Source organism: Notolabrus celidotus, chromosome 5, assembly GCF_009762535.1.
Source record: "Notolabrus celidotus isolate fNotCel1 chromosome 5, fNotCel1.pri, whole genome shotgun sequence".
Lineage (NCBI taxonomy): Eukaryota > Metazoa > Chordata > Actinopteri > Labriformes > Labridae > Notolabrus > Notolabrus celidotus.
Window position 1 is genome coordinate 34,709,599 of NC_048276.1, and position 20,582 is coordinate 34,730,180.

General features: G+C 39.0%; 1 protein-coding gene and 1 long non-coding RNA gene across 2 annotated transcripts in view; one reads left to right on the plus strand and one right to left on the minus strand.

Annotated features, from left to right (window-relative positions):
- Window positions 1-20,582, plus strand: part of gria4b (glutamate receptor, ionotropic, AMPA 4b) — a 216,015-nt gene that overhangs the window by 61,493 nt on the left and 133,940 nt on the right. The gene's annotated exons all lie outside the window — the stretch shown is intronic.
- Window positions 10,495-17,088, minus strand: LOC117813147. Its single transcript, XR_004631329.1, has 3 exons — window positions 16,999-17,088; window positions 15,021-15,116; window positions 10,495-10,876 (listed from the first exon to the last, which is right to left on the minus strand). It is a non-coding gene; the product is annotated as an uncharacterized LOC117813147 (long non-coding RNA).

A 20,582-nucleotide genomic window follows, 5' to 3' on the forward strand; every position in this document is an offset into this window, starting at 1 on the left:
GGGTGAGGGTTGGGGTTGCAGTGATCAAAAACACAAACGTGTTTCCGCCATTGTCCTGCAGTGAAAAATTAAAGAGACTAATGGATTCCATGGCAAAGCAGTGGTCGGCTGAGGAGTGCGCGTCACGGACACATCGACACACAAGTTTGTGGGGCTCATGTCCGCGTCAGCTCCTGCTGTGTAGGGGAGACACAGAAGTATAAATCAGCCTTAAGCTTATAGCAGCATAACTCAGAGCTGGTCCAAGCCTGATCCAGCTCTAATATAAGCATTATCAAAAAGGAAAGTTTGAAGCCTGCTCTTAAAAGTAGAGAGGGTGTCTGCCTCCCGTACCCTGACTGGTAGATGATTCCAAAGGAGAGGGGCCTGATAACTGAAGGTTCTACCTCCCATACTACTTTTATTTACCTTTTGAGCGTTGCTTCTACAAAATATACCTTTTATTTATCTTATGTCAACAATATGTATGTTTAAATCTGTAGAATACTTCCATTGCAATAAGTATAAAGAATGGTAACACTTCGGTTATGCTTTCCTTTGTTTTATCTGTGGAGAGACTCATAATGATTTTAATCTGAATTTTTGAGCGAGGCATTTGTTTGGTGAAAACAGTCACTTCTAAAACTCTTCATCCAACTCTCTGTTAAACTTTAATTGTAAACATGGCGTAAATCATTTAAGCTGTAGGTGTTCTGTGGTCATTAGTCAATAACATCAGGTTACAGGTGATCTTTAATTCTTGTCCTATCTCTCTTCCTCTCTCTCTGTATCTCTACCTCTGCATACAGATGTTTTGGCATCAGTGTGTAAATCAAGCTCATGTCTTTAATGAAAATTAAAGCAAGATAAGATCTTTTTTGATAATACCAACCAGTGCTGCCAACTCCTCAGTGAGGAAAGTAACTATTGGCTGTCCTAAAAGTAGCTAGAAGTCACGAAATGATGTCATTATTTAATTTGCATAATTTGAATTGTAATGGATGCTACAGCAGAGACATGTAACTTTGAGGGAGACACAAAATGAGGTTAAAAAACACCCTAAATATGTTTATAACTACACTTAAGAGCCTACAGCAAAATCAAAGTAAAACATTACATTTTTCAATCAAGATATTTATTGTATACAATCTACATTAACTATCTAAATGGACCCAAAAGAGCCAGAAGGCGGGATCAGCCAGCTTTGTCTTCTTACATGCCTGATACATTTTCAGTCTGGGAGATGTCTCTTCCAGTGTGATTCCTCTTTCTCCTTATCACCCTGTTTTTGCCTTCCTATCTCTGTCTCTCCACACACTGGTTTTGCACCTGAATGTAAATGAAGGACCCGCTTCTGATGTAAATAAGATCTTTTCTTAAAGTCGATCCTTCAAAACGGGCAGGGTGCAGCAATCATTCTGATAAAGTGAACAGAGATTAGAATGTATATTTTATGTAAGTATGTATTCATACTTTACACTAGATTTACCACGTCTTACTCTTCCCAGGAGCTGGAGCCATCCTGCTATACCCAGTGTTAAAAAAGAGGAAGGAAAATGTAGAGGTTAACTGATGTCAGCTTCATTGGTCACATGTTGGTGTGAACTGAGGAGTCTTTTCTTTTCAACCCCACTGTTTGATTTAACAGTATGACAGTGTTCTCTTAGAGTGGATGATTATGATATAATGAGGCAGAAGATTGATAAAAAGTGGAGCTGCAGCCAGATATCCCAGGATTCTTTGAGCAGCTTATTCACCCACATGAATATGGAAGCAGATTTATGTTCGATCTTACAGAGCAAGTGGCACGCTCCAGTCTAAAAATATGAGGCCAATGCGGAAGTGCTAAAAACTGCGGTTCATCAAGGATCTGCTTGAGGCTGGCTCAAGAAGTACCAGAAACCACATACACACCAATTCAAAGAAGACGATCTTTACAGCAGAAATAAACATGTTTACAGCCTGGTACAAAAGCAGAGTGTAGTCTGGAGAACTCATTTCTTGATCGGCACACACTGTACGGGGTGAATTTTGTCATAACGCAGCAACTTCGAAGATATTGAGATTAAGAGTTTTCCATTACGAGAGGCACAGCTGACTTGATTGACAGGCGGGAACACTGTAGCTGTTGGCTAGGAGGCTCAAAGCCCGCCTCTTTACCTCACAGTAGCTCGGCAGCAGTTATGTATGTTGAGTTCAACATTTCCAATATGGCTGCCGCCAGCGATTGGCCTCAAAACAGCTCTTCAGAAGCAGATGGGTGACGTCACAGATACTACGTCCATTATTTATACAGTCTATGGTACAGACAGAGGCTTACCTGTGTTGACTTTGGAAAATAGATATTGTTTTAGGATGACAGTGGTTGTAATTAAGTTGTTATATGAGGGATTTTTATCATTGTCTTATGGATACAGATATTTTGAAATGTACTTCCAGGGAACAATTTTTATCTTCATGCTGTGAGATAGTCACCGTTTGATTGAGTTGAAGAAGTAATCATACTGTACGTAAAGAGGAAGTATGTTCTATAATTATGAATGTAAATATGATACATTAATGTTTTCATTTGATAAATACATTTGATGACCAAACTCACAAAGACTGCGACATCAGTCCAGTTTGACACTGACACTACAAACCTAACCTCTGTCTTTGCTCTCATCTCCGCTCAATACTGCTCTCGGGCCGACCTTACCTGTAAATATGTGTTGCAGTGAGTAACCTATAGATGACCTATATGGCCAGAGTTATGAAAGTTGTTTTTTAAAGCACTTCCACATATAATGTGTGGTCGGGGTCCACCGTTCTTTTTAAGGGTTTGTATTTTCTGTCGTCTTGCATCTTTCCATTAAGCTTTAGCACAATCTCTCTGTCCTCTCCATGCACCCTTGCTTCTCTTAATATGTGCGCATTTATATACAGTATGTGTGTTTGAATGTGTGTTTGTGTTTGAGCAGCGCTGCCTGAAGGTCATTGTTGGATTACGTCTTTCTTTTTTTTACGTGACCTTCTATATTCACCACCCAAGGGTGAAAACATCTCATTACTAGTTTAATCACTTTTCATGCACATTTGCTTCTTTGAATAAATTCCAGGCGGTGCTTTTTGAGCTTCTCCTGCAGCCCTAGAGATTTGTAAAAACATGCTCCCTCTTTTGGAAACATTTTTGTGTTTCCTTTTTGATTAATGTCCAAAGCCTCACACGGACGGACCCAGCTTCTTTCACAGAGACTTAGAGAAAATCAAACATTTGGTACCAGTTCTCAGTCTGTTTGACATAAGCTGATACAGAAATAACAAACAGGGAAAGAAAGGAGGGCAGAGTGTAGCACAAGCACACATTTTGAACACTCAGCCAGCAGCAGAGAGACGCTCCTCTGGCTGTTATTGTTGTCACTGAGATGATGACCTTGTTATTAGATTGTATTGGCTTTGTCATCTTAGTGCAGGACATGTTAGTAGCCGTAATGTAAATCCATAAGCACCCACTGCAGATTTACATGCATCACTAATATATACAGAATTTACATAAAGTCGCTGCAGCATTTTCTCCTCCTTTTCTCTGGTTTTGATGAAAGGCAGCAGAGGGATGGAGATGGAAGCTCCTTCAGGCATTCCCTGGCAATCCAAGTTGATGCTTACTTTAAGTTCTAAATAACCGCCCTCCCTCCCCCCATCATCCTCCTCCTCCATGTCCTATCCCTGTGCTGGGTAACTCTACAAATATATTGTGTGCTTTTTGATATTTTCTGCTTGTCTGAGCTGCTTTCAGCGTTTTCTAAAAATAGGTCGAATATCTCTACAGCGGTTAGTGCAAGGTAGCGGTAGGACAGGACATGTCAGCTGTGTGACAACAGAGGAGGAACCGGACCACGTTGTGAGGAATATAAATGAAACACTTGATTATTCCATGAATATCATTGTTTTTCAATGTTGCAGACAGTCTTGATAAGTGCATGATTTAAAGTAGAGTGTGTTGAAATGGGAATATTTAGTGATATCTAGCGGTTAGATTCTAGATTGAAATGCTCACCCTGCTCTCCGGTGAAGAGGAGGTGGCCTTGGAGGGAAAGGAGCTCCTGTGATGAATGATGTGACCCTCTATTTGTCAAGTTTTTATCATGAATATTATGATCTATTTCCAATAATTCTTGTTCAGCTAAATGCAGCTAAATACTACAAACTGTATGTGGAGCTTTAATATTCAGATATTTTACAATGTGCCAGACAGATGATGACAGTTAATGTTAGTGGTCATTTTTGAGGCATTCATTCTATTGGGCGCCATTTGTAAAGTTGTGCACACTGAAAGTAACAGCTCCATCTCTCCACATTTAGCTCCAAAACATCATAAAAATGTAGAGTGAATTTTAAAAAATCACTTTTTTATTAAATATAGAGGATTATTCGATATCTTCTTCACATTTAATTTTGTTGTGAAAAATATATTAAGTTACAATCACTGTTAAATCCAAATGCTAAATATAAATGTTAAATATAAATGTAAATGTTGAATATAAATATAAATGGTAAATATAAATCTTAATGTTAATTGTTGACTGTTAAATCCAAATGCTAAATATAAATCTAAATGTTAAATCTAAATGTTAAATGTTGCTCTGAGATCTTTAATATTAAGCTTATGTGCAAATTCACACTGCCGCCTAGCAGAAATACCAAAATAAAAGCTTCATAAAGTGACACAAATATCCCAGGAGTTATAGCCGGAGTGCCAGCTGTAAAAATGCTGGATAGGCAGTTTTTGAGGCCACAAAGAGATTTCACAACGCTAAGAGACAGAACTGAACTAGTCTATACAGACAAGCTAAGTTGGTATTGCTAAGTCTGTATCTCTTTATGAAGCTTTTATTTTGATATTTCTGCTACGCTGCAGTGTGAATTTGCATATTAGCTTAATATTTAAGATCGCAAAGCAACATTTAACATTTAGATTTAACATTAAGATTTAACATTTAACATTCAGTTTTAACATTTAACATTTAGATTCAAATTTAACATTTAGTTTTAACATTTGACATTTAGATTTAAATTTAACATTTAGTTTTAACATTTGACATTTAGATTTAAATTTAACATTTAGTTTTAACATTTAACATTTAGATTTAAGATTTAGATTCATATTTCACTTTTTGATTTTACAATTATATAAATATTTAATATTTGTATTTTATAGTGATTCTTAACTTAAATGTATTTTTCCCAACAAAATTGAATGTGAAGAAGATCACAAATATTGTGTATAATGTGTGAAATAAAAGTGAATTTTAAAAATTCACACTACATTTTTAAGACATTTTGGAGCTTACTGGAAAATTGTAGTTGTTATTTTCAGTGTGCACAACTTCACACACAGCGCCCCATATCATTCACAATAGTTTTAAAATGAAAACTGACCTCATCATAGCTGAAAAACATTAGTATTCATAATAAAGTGGAAACATTTTAGAGCTTTATTGCATCAAATGTAATCCTTAACATTGATTTGATACAAACACCTTTCGCCTCAACATCTGACACACAGCACACAGAAAGTAACATCATCATTAATGTAATTTATCACTCTGCTGCTGCGGCTGGAAACCTGGAAACAAGCTTAATGATGCTAAAAATGGCAGAGCCGGTGATAATTCTCTGTGGGTTTGGCACTCAAAGCAACAACTGTCACATTCCACGTAGTCATTTGATCTATTAGGAGTGTAAAGATATTAATTACTTACTGCAGGTCTGAAAATTGTAACCTAAATATTGGCTGCCAGTCTCTGTTATAATAAAATCCCAATATTAACAGACTTGCAGATGGGAGCTGAAGTCTCTAGAGACTGAAGAATCAACACACTGAGAAAATGTCTGAAAGAGCCAACAGCATGCTAATAATTTCACTGTTCTTTGAGCTTTACTTGTAGTGGGGTTTTAAATATAAGACATAAGAGCATGGAGCTAATAAAACATGTTCATGAGAGCACTCGGAACCTCAGGAGCATTAATATGCTTACAAATGTCACAGCAGGCAGACCAGACCAGCCCCCTAAAGGCCGAAACATGGAGTCATCAGTCGAGACCTGGAGTTGCTTATTTTGTAAGTCGAATTAATGTGCATTAGTTTTTAAGCTGTGTCTCTACACAGAGCATTGTGATGGCATGAGAGGTGGCAACTAGTACAAACAAGCGGCAAAGTTATCTTCAAGAGCAAACCTAGACTTACAGCCAAATTTCACCAGATCCGTGTCCGCTCTGTCTCAGGTCCATTTCTGATTCCTCACAGCACCTGATCTGATAGGTTTCTATTCTAGTCAATGTGTTAACTTCCACTGGATCCTCTCCGTTGTGTTCCGGCTTCGTCTCTGATCCGGCAGGTCGGAGCCCTCCGGATCAGATACACAAGACTTCTATTTTTTCAAGATACCGGAGCACAATGCATCAATCTCAACAGAGCAGATGGAGCGGGACAGGAAGTCAGGCTCCAAAACAAAATGAAAACATCTGGTTACTTTTCAGAATAAAACACTCTGTGTTATCACCAGATCGTATTTCACTTAACTACAACAACAAACCAAAGTCATGATGAACGGAGCCAGGCCTGGAGTCAACAGGTCAGAGGTTTTCAGAGGACCAGAAAGACAACATGGAAGAGGAGAGGAGGAGGAGAATCCTTGATTCAGTGATTACTGCGGGAAAACCTCGGTCACATGACTCCAGCTGTCCGGAGGTCCTGCTGGAGCAGCTGCTGGAGCAGGACCACAGCGGATCAGAGACGGACCGGACATGGATCCATTGGAAGTTCCATATTAATGAAAGCAGACTCAACAGCTGATATGGAAGCATGTCTTCACCAATGTATGGAGCACAGGGCTCTTTGGCAACTAGTTTACTAGTTTTCCTTCCTGAACAGATTACAACTCACTGCTATATTCTCTTCTTTTAACTGGAGGGGGGAAAAGTAATGATGGTATCTCTGAGACAGAAAGCTCATGCCTGAATGATCATCAGCCATAGTGTGTGTTTACAGCACAGGATGTTCTTTCTTCCAGGACGCCACTGAGCTGATGCTGGCGTCAGATCGATTAGTAAGAAGAAATTCAACAGAAATTCAACAGAAATAAAAGGGAAGATTGTGTGGAGAATCACTGACGTCAGTGATGGAGGGTATGGATGAGCTCTGCGTGGATGTTGTGCTGTAAAAACAAAGTAAACAAAGAACAATGCAGAGATATGTGGGGAGAGGAGGTCTGCCAAAGACCGGCGTCTGCTCTGGCTTTTATGCATGGGGCACACTGAGCCAGGGTGTGCTCTGTACTGCTGATAAGCCTGCAGTAGGTGTGCACTCGCAGAGACAGAGAGCAGACTGAACCGAGCAAACTGTGAGCTGTCACAACGTGTGTGGAGTTAAAACTAGAAACAGGTTTGTTTTGCAATTAGTGTACCTTTATTGAGGACAAGAGCTGGTTTGGGAACATTTTGACCTGATGAAGAAGCTGCAGAGAGTTTGAGGAGCTATTAGGTTTATAGGTTATCCACTTAAGACCATGAATATCAACCAATCAACCAATCAATCAATCAATCAATCAATCAATCTTTATTTGTAATGCGCCAAATCACAACAAATGTTATCTCAAGATGCTTTTACAAACAGAGCAGGTCTAGACCACTCTATGTCAAATTATGAACAGAAACCCAACAACAATACAAGATAAGACTCAGTCTGACCCCACCTTAATCCACCTTGAGCATTGCACCTCACAGTATTTAGCTAGTTACAGTGGAGAGGAAAAACTTCCTTTAACAGGCAGAAACCTCGAGCGGAACCAGACTCATGTTAGACACACATCTGCTGAGACCGAGTTGAGTCTGTAGAGAGGGATAGCTGGAGTCCAGCACGTCTGTATCAGCTGGAGTCTGGAACGTCCACAGCAGGAGGATGTCTACGGCAGCTCAGAGGAACCTACGAGACAAGGGAGCTCAGGGACTCCAGAAAGGTCTATGGTTAGTAACTTTCTGAACCTGGTAGCAACCTTTATTTTCGACAGTGCTCTTCTCTTCTTTAAAGTCCCAGATGGAAAGACAGGTCAACATAAGGAATAGTGTAGTCATCACCACAGTAGTCTTATTTTTTGTGATTGTGATTCTAAATCTAACATAAGAAGGAGCAGGAGCCATTCCAGCTAATGATAGTATCCGTGACGTCACCCATCTGTTCCCGAGCGCTGCTTTGTAGCCAATCTTCGGCGGCAGCCATATTGGAAATGCTGAACTCAACCTAACTTAGTGTGAGGAAAAGAGGCAGGGTTTGAGCCTCCGAGCCAACAGCTTTGTGTTCCCACCTGTCTGGGCTTCATATTTTGAGACCGGAGGTTGCTGCTCGATTCATCACCACAGTAGTCTTATTTTATGAGATAAAGGTGAGTCTAAATCTAACATAAAAAGGAACAGGAGCCATCTCAGCTGATGAACAGGAACACACCCATGAATGGCAGTCAGTGTGACATAATTCATGGAGACTGAAGAGAGGTTGAATCATGGAGGGAGGAGGGATGTAACAAGTGTGTCTGGGTTCTGGTGTGTTATGGCTGCAGAGATATCACTCCCTGTCCTGTCCTCTCTTTGCCCCTGGTCCTTCCTTTTTTAAGACACAGTTCTGGGGTGCATGAATGTGCTTGTTATCCTATCCTGGGTGAATGTCTTCCTGACTCTTTGATAGAGAGTTTTAAAAGTGGACCTTTAAACATGTGGCTTAAAGGCTCAAGGGGACATTAGGTTGAGGAGTCATCTTCTGGGGACAATGAATATACATTAATAATTAAAAAAAATACATTTTTCATATGTCTTTGTCTTTTATCAATGTGTTTACTGGAAGGACAGACGGGTACATTGAATATTTAAATACTGTTACAGCAAGACCAAAATTGTATTCATCCCCACAGCCTCGTCTGTTTTTACCTCTTGAGTCAGGATCATCTCTAATTCAAAAGGAGAAAAGAAGGTTCAGTAGGACTGATTCTGTCACTGATGGAAGTACAGAGTGATGTAATTTAAATACAGAGACAGTGGAGGGAGGGTGAATCACGGAGGGAGGAGCAGTTGAAGGCTGCAGCGACACAGAGATGTAACAAGTGTGTCTGGGTTCTGGCGTGTTATGGCTGCAGAGATCACTCTCTGTTCTGTCCGCGCTCTCTGTCCTGTCCTCTCTTTGCCCTTAACCCTTTCACCCCCGTGTTCCCCTTCCTCCCAGCACAGAGCTCTGATTTATCTCAACCTGTCATCCTGTAAAAACATCACACCGATTATAATGAATATTAATCTGCTTGTTTGCCTTAATCTGATTCTATCAATGTTTACTCTATTTCAAAATACGTGTGTGTGTGTGTGTGTGTGTGTTTGTGTGTGTGTGTGTATTCCTAGTGATCTCTTTGCATCTCTGAAGATGAGTAAATCTGACAGCATCAGCCGAAAAAGAACTGTCCTCAGACCGAGAATCTCCCAGCTCTGTTATTGTGTTTGCATGCGTGTTGGTGTGTGTGCATGTCTGTCTCTTCCTGCGTCTCCGTGTGTGTGTGTTTGTGTGTGTGTGTGTGTGTGTGTGTGGGTGGGAGGATACGCTGCCTCAGAGATCAGTGAAGCAGAGTGTTTCCTCAACCAGTGTGCTTCCACGCTCTGAACGCCCTTCCTTATGATGTCTAAGCGTGCGTGCGCACATGTGAGCCTTCCCATGTGTGCTCTTCTTTGACCTAGCATAGATCCTATTAGCGATTATATTCCTCTGAGGAAAGCTAGGCAGGGCCCCAGGGTGCAGCTCCAAGCTGGGCTCTAGGGCTGACAGCAAACCAGCAGCCACCTGACTGAGCTATGCTGAGCAGGTGGAGGCCTCGTGGTGCAGCTCTCCCCGCAGGCCCATGCTGTGCTTTCTGACCGTCCAGTGAGTCAGAAACCATTAGCTAACATGCTAGCAGCGTCCCATCCCCCACCACTGGATGAAATGACAACACACAGAGCCTCTGATGTGACATTATTTAGATCAGGGGTTCCCAAAGTTCCCCCTGGGGGGTTGCGAGACACAAATGGGGAGTCGTGAGATGTCTTCTAGAATGTCTTTTTTTTTTTTTGTTATCTAAAAATAGTACATTTTACACATTATAGTAAATAATATGGACAAAAATAGTAGCTAAACTTGAAATAAAACCTTGAAAATAGAAAATGTAATGAGTTTTTCTGCCTTTCTTTTTGCCAGATGACTCCTAAGTTTAGGGTTAGTGAACAGTTAATTATCAAAAGCATCAGTAGCAGTAGGTTAATTCATAACAGCACAGGAAACACAGACACATGCTCATATAGGTAGGGTCATTTTCAGCAGATCAGCTAAATGAAGACACATTATATCACTTTGAGGGACAGTGGGGGTCACAAGACTTTGGCACCTATAATCTGGGGGTCATTGGCCGAAAAGTTTGGGAACCACTTATCTAGATCATATATGGAAGCAACCGCTCTGCACACACCCCAAATTTAACATTTTATTAAGATTATCAGATCATAAAAAAGAAGGAGATACATCGTGAGGAAAATTGGACACAAAGTCCCAGCTTCACCACTGCACATGCTCACACATTAACACACCTAAGTGGTCACAAAGAATAACCCACACACACACAAGTACACAAGCACACACACACATGCACGCACAGAGCACCTGGTGTCAGATGTTGTGTCTGGCTGAGTCTGTGCTCCTTATTTATGAGCGACTGAGCACCTCGCTCAGCTACCTTCACCCATTGTTCCCACTGTCAGCATGTACAGTGACATCTCTGCACCTGCGGGTGTTCGTGTGTGACAAGTGCTCCAGTGAAGCAGTGTGTCTCTCCCACAGCTCTGCCGACCACTGCTGTGTGATACAAGACACAGAGCATTATTGTTCACTCACAGATTCAATCAGTGATGGGCATTTGTTGGCTGCACCAACAGACTCTCTTGTGCACTCACAGGTTTGTAGTAGTAGTAAGTTAGCAAATTCAACTCTGTTATGCTAGCACTGCCCCCTGGTTCAGCAGGCAAAGGATGATGCCTGCTAAATGTGCCTGCATTCAGTACATGTACGGATACACAAAATTACAACTGTTCATTTTTACAAATGTTTCTTATTGATTTGTATGTTAAGTTTCTTCTGGTATTTACATTTCTCATGAAGATAAAGCTTTTTATAATAATAATAATAATAATAATAATATTATTATTATTATTATTATTATTATTATTATTATTATTATTATTATAATTATAATAATAATAACAGTAATAATGATAATAATAATGATAATAATCATTACAATAATAATTACAATAATAATGATAATAATAATGAATATGATTATAGTAATATAAATAATAATAATGAGACTTACAATAATAATAACAACAACAACATCAATAATAATAATAATAATAATAATAATAATTATAATACCAACAACAATAATCCAAAAAGTAACAATATACAAACAATAATAATAATAATAATAATAATAATAATAATAATAATAATAATAATACTTTATTTATGTAGCACTTTTCAATACAGGTAACAAAGTGCTTCACGTTGGGCAATAAAAACATAAATAAGTCTAAAGCAAAAAAAAGAAATAAAAACTTAAAAACATACACACTTATAAAACAGACCCTTAAAATCAGAGTTAAAATTAAATAAAACCACACAATAAAAGCTGTCCTGTAAAAAATGTCTTAAGTAATGACATAAAACAAGGACTGACTCTGCAGGTCTGATCTCCTCAGGCAGGCTGTTCCAGAGTGTCGGAGCTCTGACTGAGAAAGACCTGTCCCCTTTAGTTTTCAGTCGGGTCCTTAGAATAGCTAACAGAGCACTGCCAGAGGATCCCAGACTGCGTCCAGGTTTGTAAGGGGATAAAAGCTCAGAGATATAGAGAGTGGCACCTCAATGTTGTGCTTTAAAAGTCATTAAAATAATATTAAAATCAATCCTAAAATCAACAGGCAGCCAGTTTATGATGCATGTTGGGGAAAGAAAATGACAAAACTAATAATCCATGCAGCCATGATCAGTATGTTAACATGTCTGCAGTAAGTAATGTTCACCCACACTGCTGTCTGACTTCACAGAGTCAGTACGCCAAAGCGTGCTCGTCAGCATTGAACACAAATTGAAATGAATTCTGTGCCATGAGGAAGAGAACATGAACTCCCGTATCAGAATTCATGGCAGTCTATTCAGCAGCTATCTTTTTAATATGACCCAAAAAATGTCAACTTGCCGTTGGCAGTGGAAGAAAAATATCAGGGGAATCAAGTCACCAAGATTTATCGTCTAGGAACCTCAATGTCAGCTTGCGTTTTCGTCTGGTACACGTCCTAGATGTTGAGATGTGACATTGGACTGTCCTGTCCTGGATGATTTGGATTTGATGAACTGAGCCAGTTTGCTTCACTATTCTTGAATGTTCATCCCCGGGTCTTTAGCTGTGAGCTACAACTTAAGTTTGTTTGCCCATATTACTTTCACATTTTGCTGGATTGCCAAAGTAAAAGTGGGATTGTATTAGGTACTTTAAATAGTGAGTGCATATGGTAAGGTAGTTTATTTTTGCATGTAATGACATGAAGGAAAAGAGTTTATTTCTCCACTGATTCTGGAGATAAACAGAGCATTGTTTTTGTTGGATTTATTTTTGAGTGTTTACTCGCGATAGACGTGGACATGATGATATCCTCAGGAAGTGTTAGTCACACTAAGTCTAAAAATAAGCGTTTGTAATGACTCAGAGGAGGAGCACAGTTCAGATGTAAACTGTTTATGTCTCTTTTCCTTCCCCTCCTTTATTTCACCACACACTCCTCATCCAAAGAGAACAATCATTATCAATATATCTGTGACATGATCAATTCATGAAGCCCAGAAATAATGAAATAATATTTTATTACTACCTTCAAAAATAAATCAAAGACTTGAACACTTTCCCTTATAAAAATATATTTCAGAGTGTCATTTTTAGAGGTAACAATATTTTTAACCAGTCTGTGAGGAGTTTCAAGTTTTTTAAAAATAGCGATCAACCCCGAGGGTGCATGGCTGTTATTTTAAAGATTAAATACGCAGTGTGGGAAACATGGATTTTGAATACCTGGCAGTCGGCCACTAATGTAATATTTGGATTTTGTTAACGAAATTAACACTGTTTTAATAATAATAATAATAATAATAATAATAATAATAACAATAATAATAATAATAGTAGTTATTATTATTTTTATTATTAGGATTATTATTATTATCATTATCATTATCATTATTATTATTATTATCATTATCATCATTCAGTGTATTTATATAGCACTTATCAAAACAGGTGTTACAAAGTGCTTTACATCATAAATACCCACAATAATAAACAAAGCAGGGGGGATATAGAGCTAGCAAGACAATTTGAGGGGAACAGCTGAGTGAAAGAGTAAAAGAGAAACTACTAAAAAACATTAAAGCAATAAAACAGTTCAAGTCAGTAAAACAAAGAAAAACAATGAGTGAATAAAAGAAAATCATGAATAAAAGTAAATTAAAAATAAATGTAGCATCGTGTCAAAAAACAATGTTACAAGAAGGACTTTTGATATAAATATGTTTTGTGTGATTTAAAAGAAGAAACTGATGCAGCTCGCCTGAGATTTTCAGGCAGGTAGTTTCACAGTCGTGGAGCCTGCACAGCAAATGCTAGCTCACCTTTAGTTTTTAAGTTTGCAACAGGAACTTTAAGAAGGTTCCTGCCTGAAGATCTGAGGCTGATATACGTGGTTATCTTAACCAGTAACATGTGTTAGATGGATTTTTATTAACTGACAAAATATAAAAACATTCTATATGTCTTACATGATTCATATCAAATACATATTACTGTTTTAGATTTAATATGCTGTCATGTAGGATAAGAACAACATGTTATCATTCAGGGGGACGTTAACACTGCTGGACAGCAGCCACACTGACGAGCCTGCCTGCAGTGTCTGCAGACATTATTGTTTATTTTTAATCATGACATTAATCAGCTTGAATAATCGGCCCAATACTGATCCCTCTTTGTAAGTTAAGTAAGCAAACGAGACCCTCACAGTGAAGACTGACTCTGAATGGTTACTCCTGAATACCCGTCATCGCTGCTGAAATGAAGGGATTGTTGACATGCATCAAAAACAGCTTGACAGTGAGTGATATGTTTGACACCTACAAGAAAGCAGGGTGTCACTCTTGTCAGAGAACACGACTCCTGCATCTATAAGACAAGATCATATATAAGACCTGGTGCTTTTTCCTCAGGGTGGCTTTATGAATGTAAAATAGAAAGTTCCTCAAAGCTGTGATATGTTTTGATTTGTCTAAAATCTTAATTTTACTTTCAAACTGCAGAAGCTCTGCGGGTGAGAAAAACAAAACTTTGGGATATATTTCTTCATCTGATCTTAATGTGTTCCTCTTTCGTGCTCATGCTCAATAAACGGGAACAAAACAGCTTGCCATGATAACGTGTCAAGCTCCTTGTTTTTTATACCAAGTACAGATACACAGAAAACGTCAGTTTTTCATGTTTAAGGCAAAGGAAATCTTTCCCCAAATCTTCAGTTCAATCTAAGTGAAGTGGATAAAAATGAGGACATGCTCTGTGCTTATTAATAAAATGTCAGACTTTTCTAATATTGTTAGACACAATTTTCACAATATACTACCAGTCAAAAGTTTGAAAAACATTATCATTCATGTGTTTGAGACCATCAGTTGTGTTGTCCAGAGGTAGGGTCAGTACACAATGGATAGCCCTATTTGACTACTGTTGTAATCCAGATTATGGCAAAACCAGATTATTTCATAGTTTTGATGTCTTCAGTATTAATCTAAAATGTTGAAAATAATTAAAATAAATAAAAACCATTGAATGAGAAGGTGTGTCCAAACTTTTGACTGGTATTGTATGTAATATCTTTATGATTTGAGGGTTTATTTCCTTTACCTTAAAAAGATCCTTGTGCAATAGACTTTGCAGCAGCTGTGTGCTGTCACCGCTGATGTCTGTATCGGAGGAACACGACTGTATTGGCCAAGTCACCTGTGGAGCAGAGAAACGTCCAGCAGCTGCTGTAAATCAGAGCGTACAGATATGAAGCAGCAGCAGCTGTGATCGTCAGGGGTGCTGCTGCAGCTTATTGGTTTTCCCCCTGATGTGCTGACATGCTCTTATTAATGTGCGTTTGTTAATACATGTGTATGTGTGCAGCTTCATGTTAGGGTGAGCCACGTTTGAAGTAAAAATACACGTGTACAGAAGCTTGCATTGAATAATGACAGAGGAGGGACACGTTCAGATGAGGGGGGAGGCTGTAAATAAGGAACACCCTGCCTGGAGATGAAATATATAAATAAAGACTAAACATAGATTCCCTGAGGAGGGGAGTGGTTGGAAAAAAAGAAAAACTTCAGTCCCAGGCTAAAAAGAAGAGATGTTGGCCTTTAGTGATGATTATCCATCAGAGAGAAGATAGAATAGCTGCTGTTCAAATGGCAACACACCCAAAAATAAATGACCTTTTCTGAGTGATTCAAACTCAGCCCTCATCAGTAATTAATCTGTGAGTACAGCGTAATTATCACTGCTGGGAATGAGGGCCGAAACTAGAACAGAGAGTCACCACAGAGAAGGGTCGCTCTGCAGAGACAACATAGGGCAAGATCCATCACGGGATGCAAACAATACACAAACATGAAGCAATACATCAGCCTGAAACTAAGAACTGACTTCTTCTCCACCAACGCTTGAGAAATCCTCCTTGAGAATACAACATCTTCACCCAGACAGAAATGAACGCATGCATTAAAGGCCCTGGGAACCCAAATCAACAAAAACTTTCAACCTATGATATTTCAGACCATATCTAAAAACTAAAAACTATGTAAAAATATTAGAACTCAACTTTGATCAATTTTTCATATATGTTCAATTATGTTTTTTAACACGTCTTCACACTGGGTTTTAAGGGGGCTGGTTTAACCTGATATTTATTACGTGATTAATATCTAATCAATCAGAAATGAAACACTGAGTCATGTGCACACATGTTCAACAAAACTACTCCTCTCCTGCTCAGACCGTCTCCTGAAGTCTCAGTCAGCTCCCCTCAGTGTTGTCTTAGCTGTTAGCTTATTTGCTAATCACGTACTGCCTGTAATCTGTCTGTATAGCTGTCTCTCTGCTCTTTGCACAGCTGTGCTCATGTGTCCCTGTCTGCACATCCACCGCTGAAGATGACAGCTGGTTGTCATTCTTCTATTTCACTCTGATTTTTGTTGAGTCTTGATTACACATTACATTTTGATATTCTACATGAATTTTAAATATTCCATTTACATTTCCAGGGCCTTTAAGAAACCTTAGTTTTCATCAAAGCTCTAAAACAGATATGTTATGCTCTAAGTTGTTGTATTTGTTCACTTTTTAATTTGAGTGGTGATTAGTGTGAAGTCTCTGTGGGACATCAGCTCATGGCGTTGTACATAATAGTCTGTTTTTCACACTGTCAATATTTGGCAGCAGTCTGTCAATCAAATTATTCTCCGCTGAAATGTTGTTCCTTTAAAGAAGATCAGACAGCTTACTGCAACTGCATGTTAATTAACTGACAGCACAAATTAAACTTTCCCTGGTTCCATTAACATCTTATCCCCCACATCGACTCTGGTCCTCTGTCAGAAATGAGGCACCTTTAAAGCAGCTAATGAGTGTTTTCATAGGAGGAATGTGACTGTGTTTTAGAGGTTGCTCAAAGTAATTAAACTGCAAAGAGTTATCCCAATAATCTGCCTGCTGAGGTTTATGGAGAATTGCAGCTCAAAATGTAGATGTAAAATAACTTCACTGTTTAGGTATCCAGCAAGATTTAAAAAAAAAAAAGGTTTAAATAAACAAAAGAACAAAAGGTAGAGACAAAACTTACTCATAATGATGAAGAACTAAATCAAAAAGGAAAAACAGAGAACACAGGAGCAATGAACAATGATCCAACATAGGACAGGGGAAACAGAGGAACTAAATACACAAAGTAATTAACACAGGTGTGAACACAGCACACAGGTGAGACTAATGAGGTTCATCAAAAAGGAGGGAAACACACAAGGACAGGAAGAAACACTGAACTGGAAACACAGGGATCAAGAACTACAAAATAAAACAGGAAACACAAGGTCAATCGATCAATCAATCTTTATTTGTAAAGCGCCAAATAACAACAAACATTATCTCAGGATGCTTTTACAAACAGAGCAGGTCTAGACCACTCTATGTTAAATTATGAACAGAGACCCAACACCAAGACAAGATAAGACTCAGTCTGACCCCACCTTAATCCACCATGAGCATTGCACCTCACAGTATTTACACTGTGTGCTAAATTATTATGCAAGTTGTGTTTTTGTGAATATTTAAAAAAGTATGTTAACAGTCATTTTCAAATTAGTTAAGAAGTCAGATAGTGAATATATTACTTCAACTGTGTGGTTAAAATGATGCTTTTCAAAGTAAGTTTGTTTTATTTTTTAAATAATTGCAGAATCTGCAGAAATGAGCGTGCCAAATTATTATGCAAGTTGATGATAAAAAGCATATCACTTATAAAAATAAACACTAGGCACCATTTTAAACGTTCTATTGATTGAAAATAGTAATATTTACTACAACTGTATTCAAACTTCAACAAAAACAACAATTTTCTTTACATTTGTATACAAAATAAAACTGTTAATGTCTTTGAAACATTTCAAACCTAAAGTGTTTCTCTAATGTCCAATATAAGCTCCTTTTCTTTCAGTGAGGGTCAGAGGTCACTGTAAACTGATTTAGTTTCTGAGGACTTCTCTGCTGACACTGTGAGCTGTACCTTGTATGGCTCTCCAAAGATGCTCTTTGAGCTGTATTTCTTGCCATCACTGTAAATTATTTTTCTTTATTATTGACCACAAGTTCTCAGTCGGGTTGAGATCAGGTGAGCAGGCAGGCCAGTTTATGAGACGATCGTCTTTAAAGCCCTGAGATGTCATCCTGTCCTGAGAATAACATGGCTCGATGGTTGGATGGATGGTTGGTTGGATGGATGGATGGTTGGTTGGATGGATGGATGGATGGATGGATGGATGGATGGATGGATGGATGGATGGATGGATGGATGGATGGATGGATGGATGGATGGATGGATGGATGGATGATGGATGGATGGATGGATGGATGGATGGATGAATGATGGATGGATGAATGATGGATGGATGAATGATGGATTGGTGATGGATGGATAGATGGTTGGTGGATAATGGATGGGTGGGCATGTGACGGTGCATTGTCATGCATGAACACGAGCGTCTTTTTCACTTTAGCTGATGTCTTTTCCTCCATGGAACAACATTTTTACAGCGTCCAGAACCCGGAAAGGACCAAGAGGTTCAGGACTAGAAAGAAGAAAGGCAGAGCCAGGGTGGGAAGTCAGTTTGAGCCAGAGTTTACGCCTGCTGAGTTTGCCTGTACACCCTACCTCCCCAAGCTCCCATATTTTAATGAGGGAAAAAAGACAGATCTTGTGGAGCAGAGTCTGCAGAGAGATGTTAGAGAGAGGACAGGGAGGGCAGAGTCAGGGTGAAATAAGACCTCCCCCAACTCCCTCCTTTTTATGAGGGAAAAAAAGAGGAGGAATCTATTTTAGCTCTTATAACCTTATATATTATATCACCTGCTGAGCTCCAACCAGCAGATGCACAGTTGGAATCTATCGCAAGTTGAACATTTAGCCACCAAAGAGCCATTTATCTAGAAGAAGTTGTTGAGGACTCAAAGCTGAAGTTGAAGAGAGTGAATGTGTGACGTAACATCTTCAAACTAACAACACTTAGTATAATATTCTCTGTAGCCCTCTAATAAGTCAAATAATCTAGTGTTGGAATGACGAGTTGATTGTTTATTATGGAAATGTATGGTTTGGTGGTAATCAGAGTGCAGTCAGCTGATCGATAGGTTGTTCACCGTTGGCAGAGCTGTCAGGGTTCGTAGAGTTTATTTGTAAGAGGGCATCAAGGTGGTTAATTTATCAGCCAGCTGTCAGATAACCTCGAGTAATTAGAAGTGAAATAAGCCTTTGTGGGGCAGATATCTTAAATGAATTCTGCTCGTATTGTTATTGATTTTCTGTCACATTTACCAGAACATGATATGCAAGGTGAAACACAAAGGGGGCCTTCAGAGCGCCGCTGGAGCCGCACAGACTGCTCAGTGCGTTTCTGTAGCTTGCTCTTTATATGCATGACAGTCCTTTGTATCTTTGAACCCATCCCTGGATTAGATGCATTTTATCTCATAACCAGTGTTGTTGCAGATGCCCTTGCGCTGGTGTGAGTCCACATCTGCTGGGCCGATCTTGATTAACAGCACTGCTGAAAAAAGGAGCTCAGATTTAGTATCAAACCTCGGGCAGTGCTGGAGTTTAGTTCCAGGAACTTTTTACCCTACTTGGAAATAAAAGCAGAACCTATGACTTAAGGCCTTTTTCACAGCAGATAATTTGGTTTGTCATAGCAAGACAAGCACAGGTGTGACTAATAACATTGACAATGGCTGTGTTGTATTCAGGCGTCTCAATAAGCCATGATAGTGTGGCAAGACCCTGAAACTGGAGCAGCCCAATGGTATTCATTCATTGTTAAAGCCTCTATATGCCCCTGTGTACATTTTCCACCACAGCATGTTAGAGCATGTTCTGTAAAAAATGACTTATGGCTGCATCTTCTAAAGTCTTTTAACGCTGATACTCTCCTGATCCTTTTCACCCTGCACTTCACAGAGAGCACTTCTCTGCACCCTTAAATGTCTCTTCTCGCGTCCTCTCTCCTCTTGTGACCTGAATATTGTTCCAACTCTGCCATCATGGTGGAACATCTAACCCCCTTAAATGCACTTCAACAAGACAAGTAGACGGTTATATGAGTAGAGGAGGAACAAGGAGTGTGATAGCTTGTGAAGGAGCTCAAAGTGAGGAAACATGCAGACGTCTTACATCAAATGATGTCACGTAGGCTTTAAATGCCACCACTCCAAACCAATTATTCTTTATGCACACAATTTGCACAGTGCCTACTTTGAAGTGCCAGGGATAAGCATCTAAAGGCAATAAGCAGACTCAGTTACATGCTGATTCGTTATGAATGTGCCGTAACATTGTGTGTAATAAACACTGAAGAAGAAATATTAAGCTGCAATGGGTTGTCACACCACAAAGCAGAAATGTCTTGTTTCGTATTTTACAGAAAAATCAACATGCACACAATTTAACACGGCTATATATTATATCAGTGTGCAGAAAACCAGGTCAGACTATAAGAGATTTAATAAACTTTTATATTTTAAATTCCTTTTCAAATATTCATACCAGGCCGTTCCAGGAGGTGATAAACATGCTCAGAATCTGTTTTCACTTCGAGCTGATGCTCTGAATGAAACCATTTCTCCCTTGTCATCGTCTCCTCCTATGACCTATGACTAAGC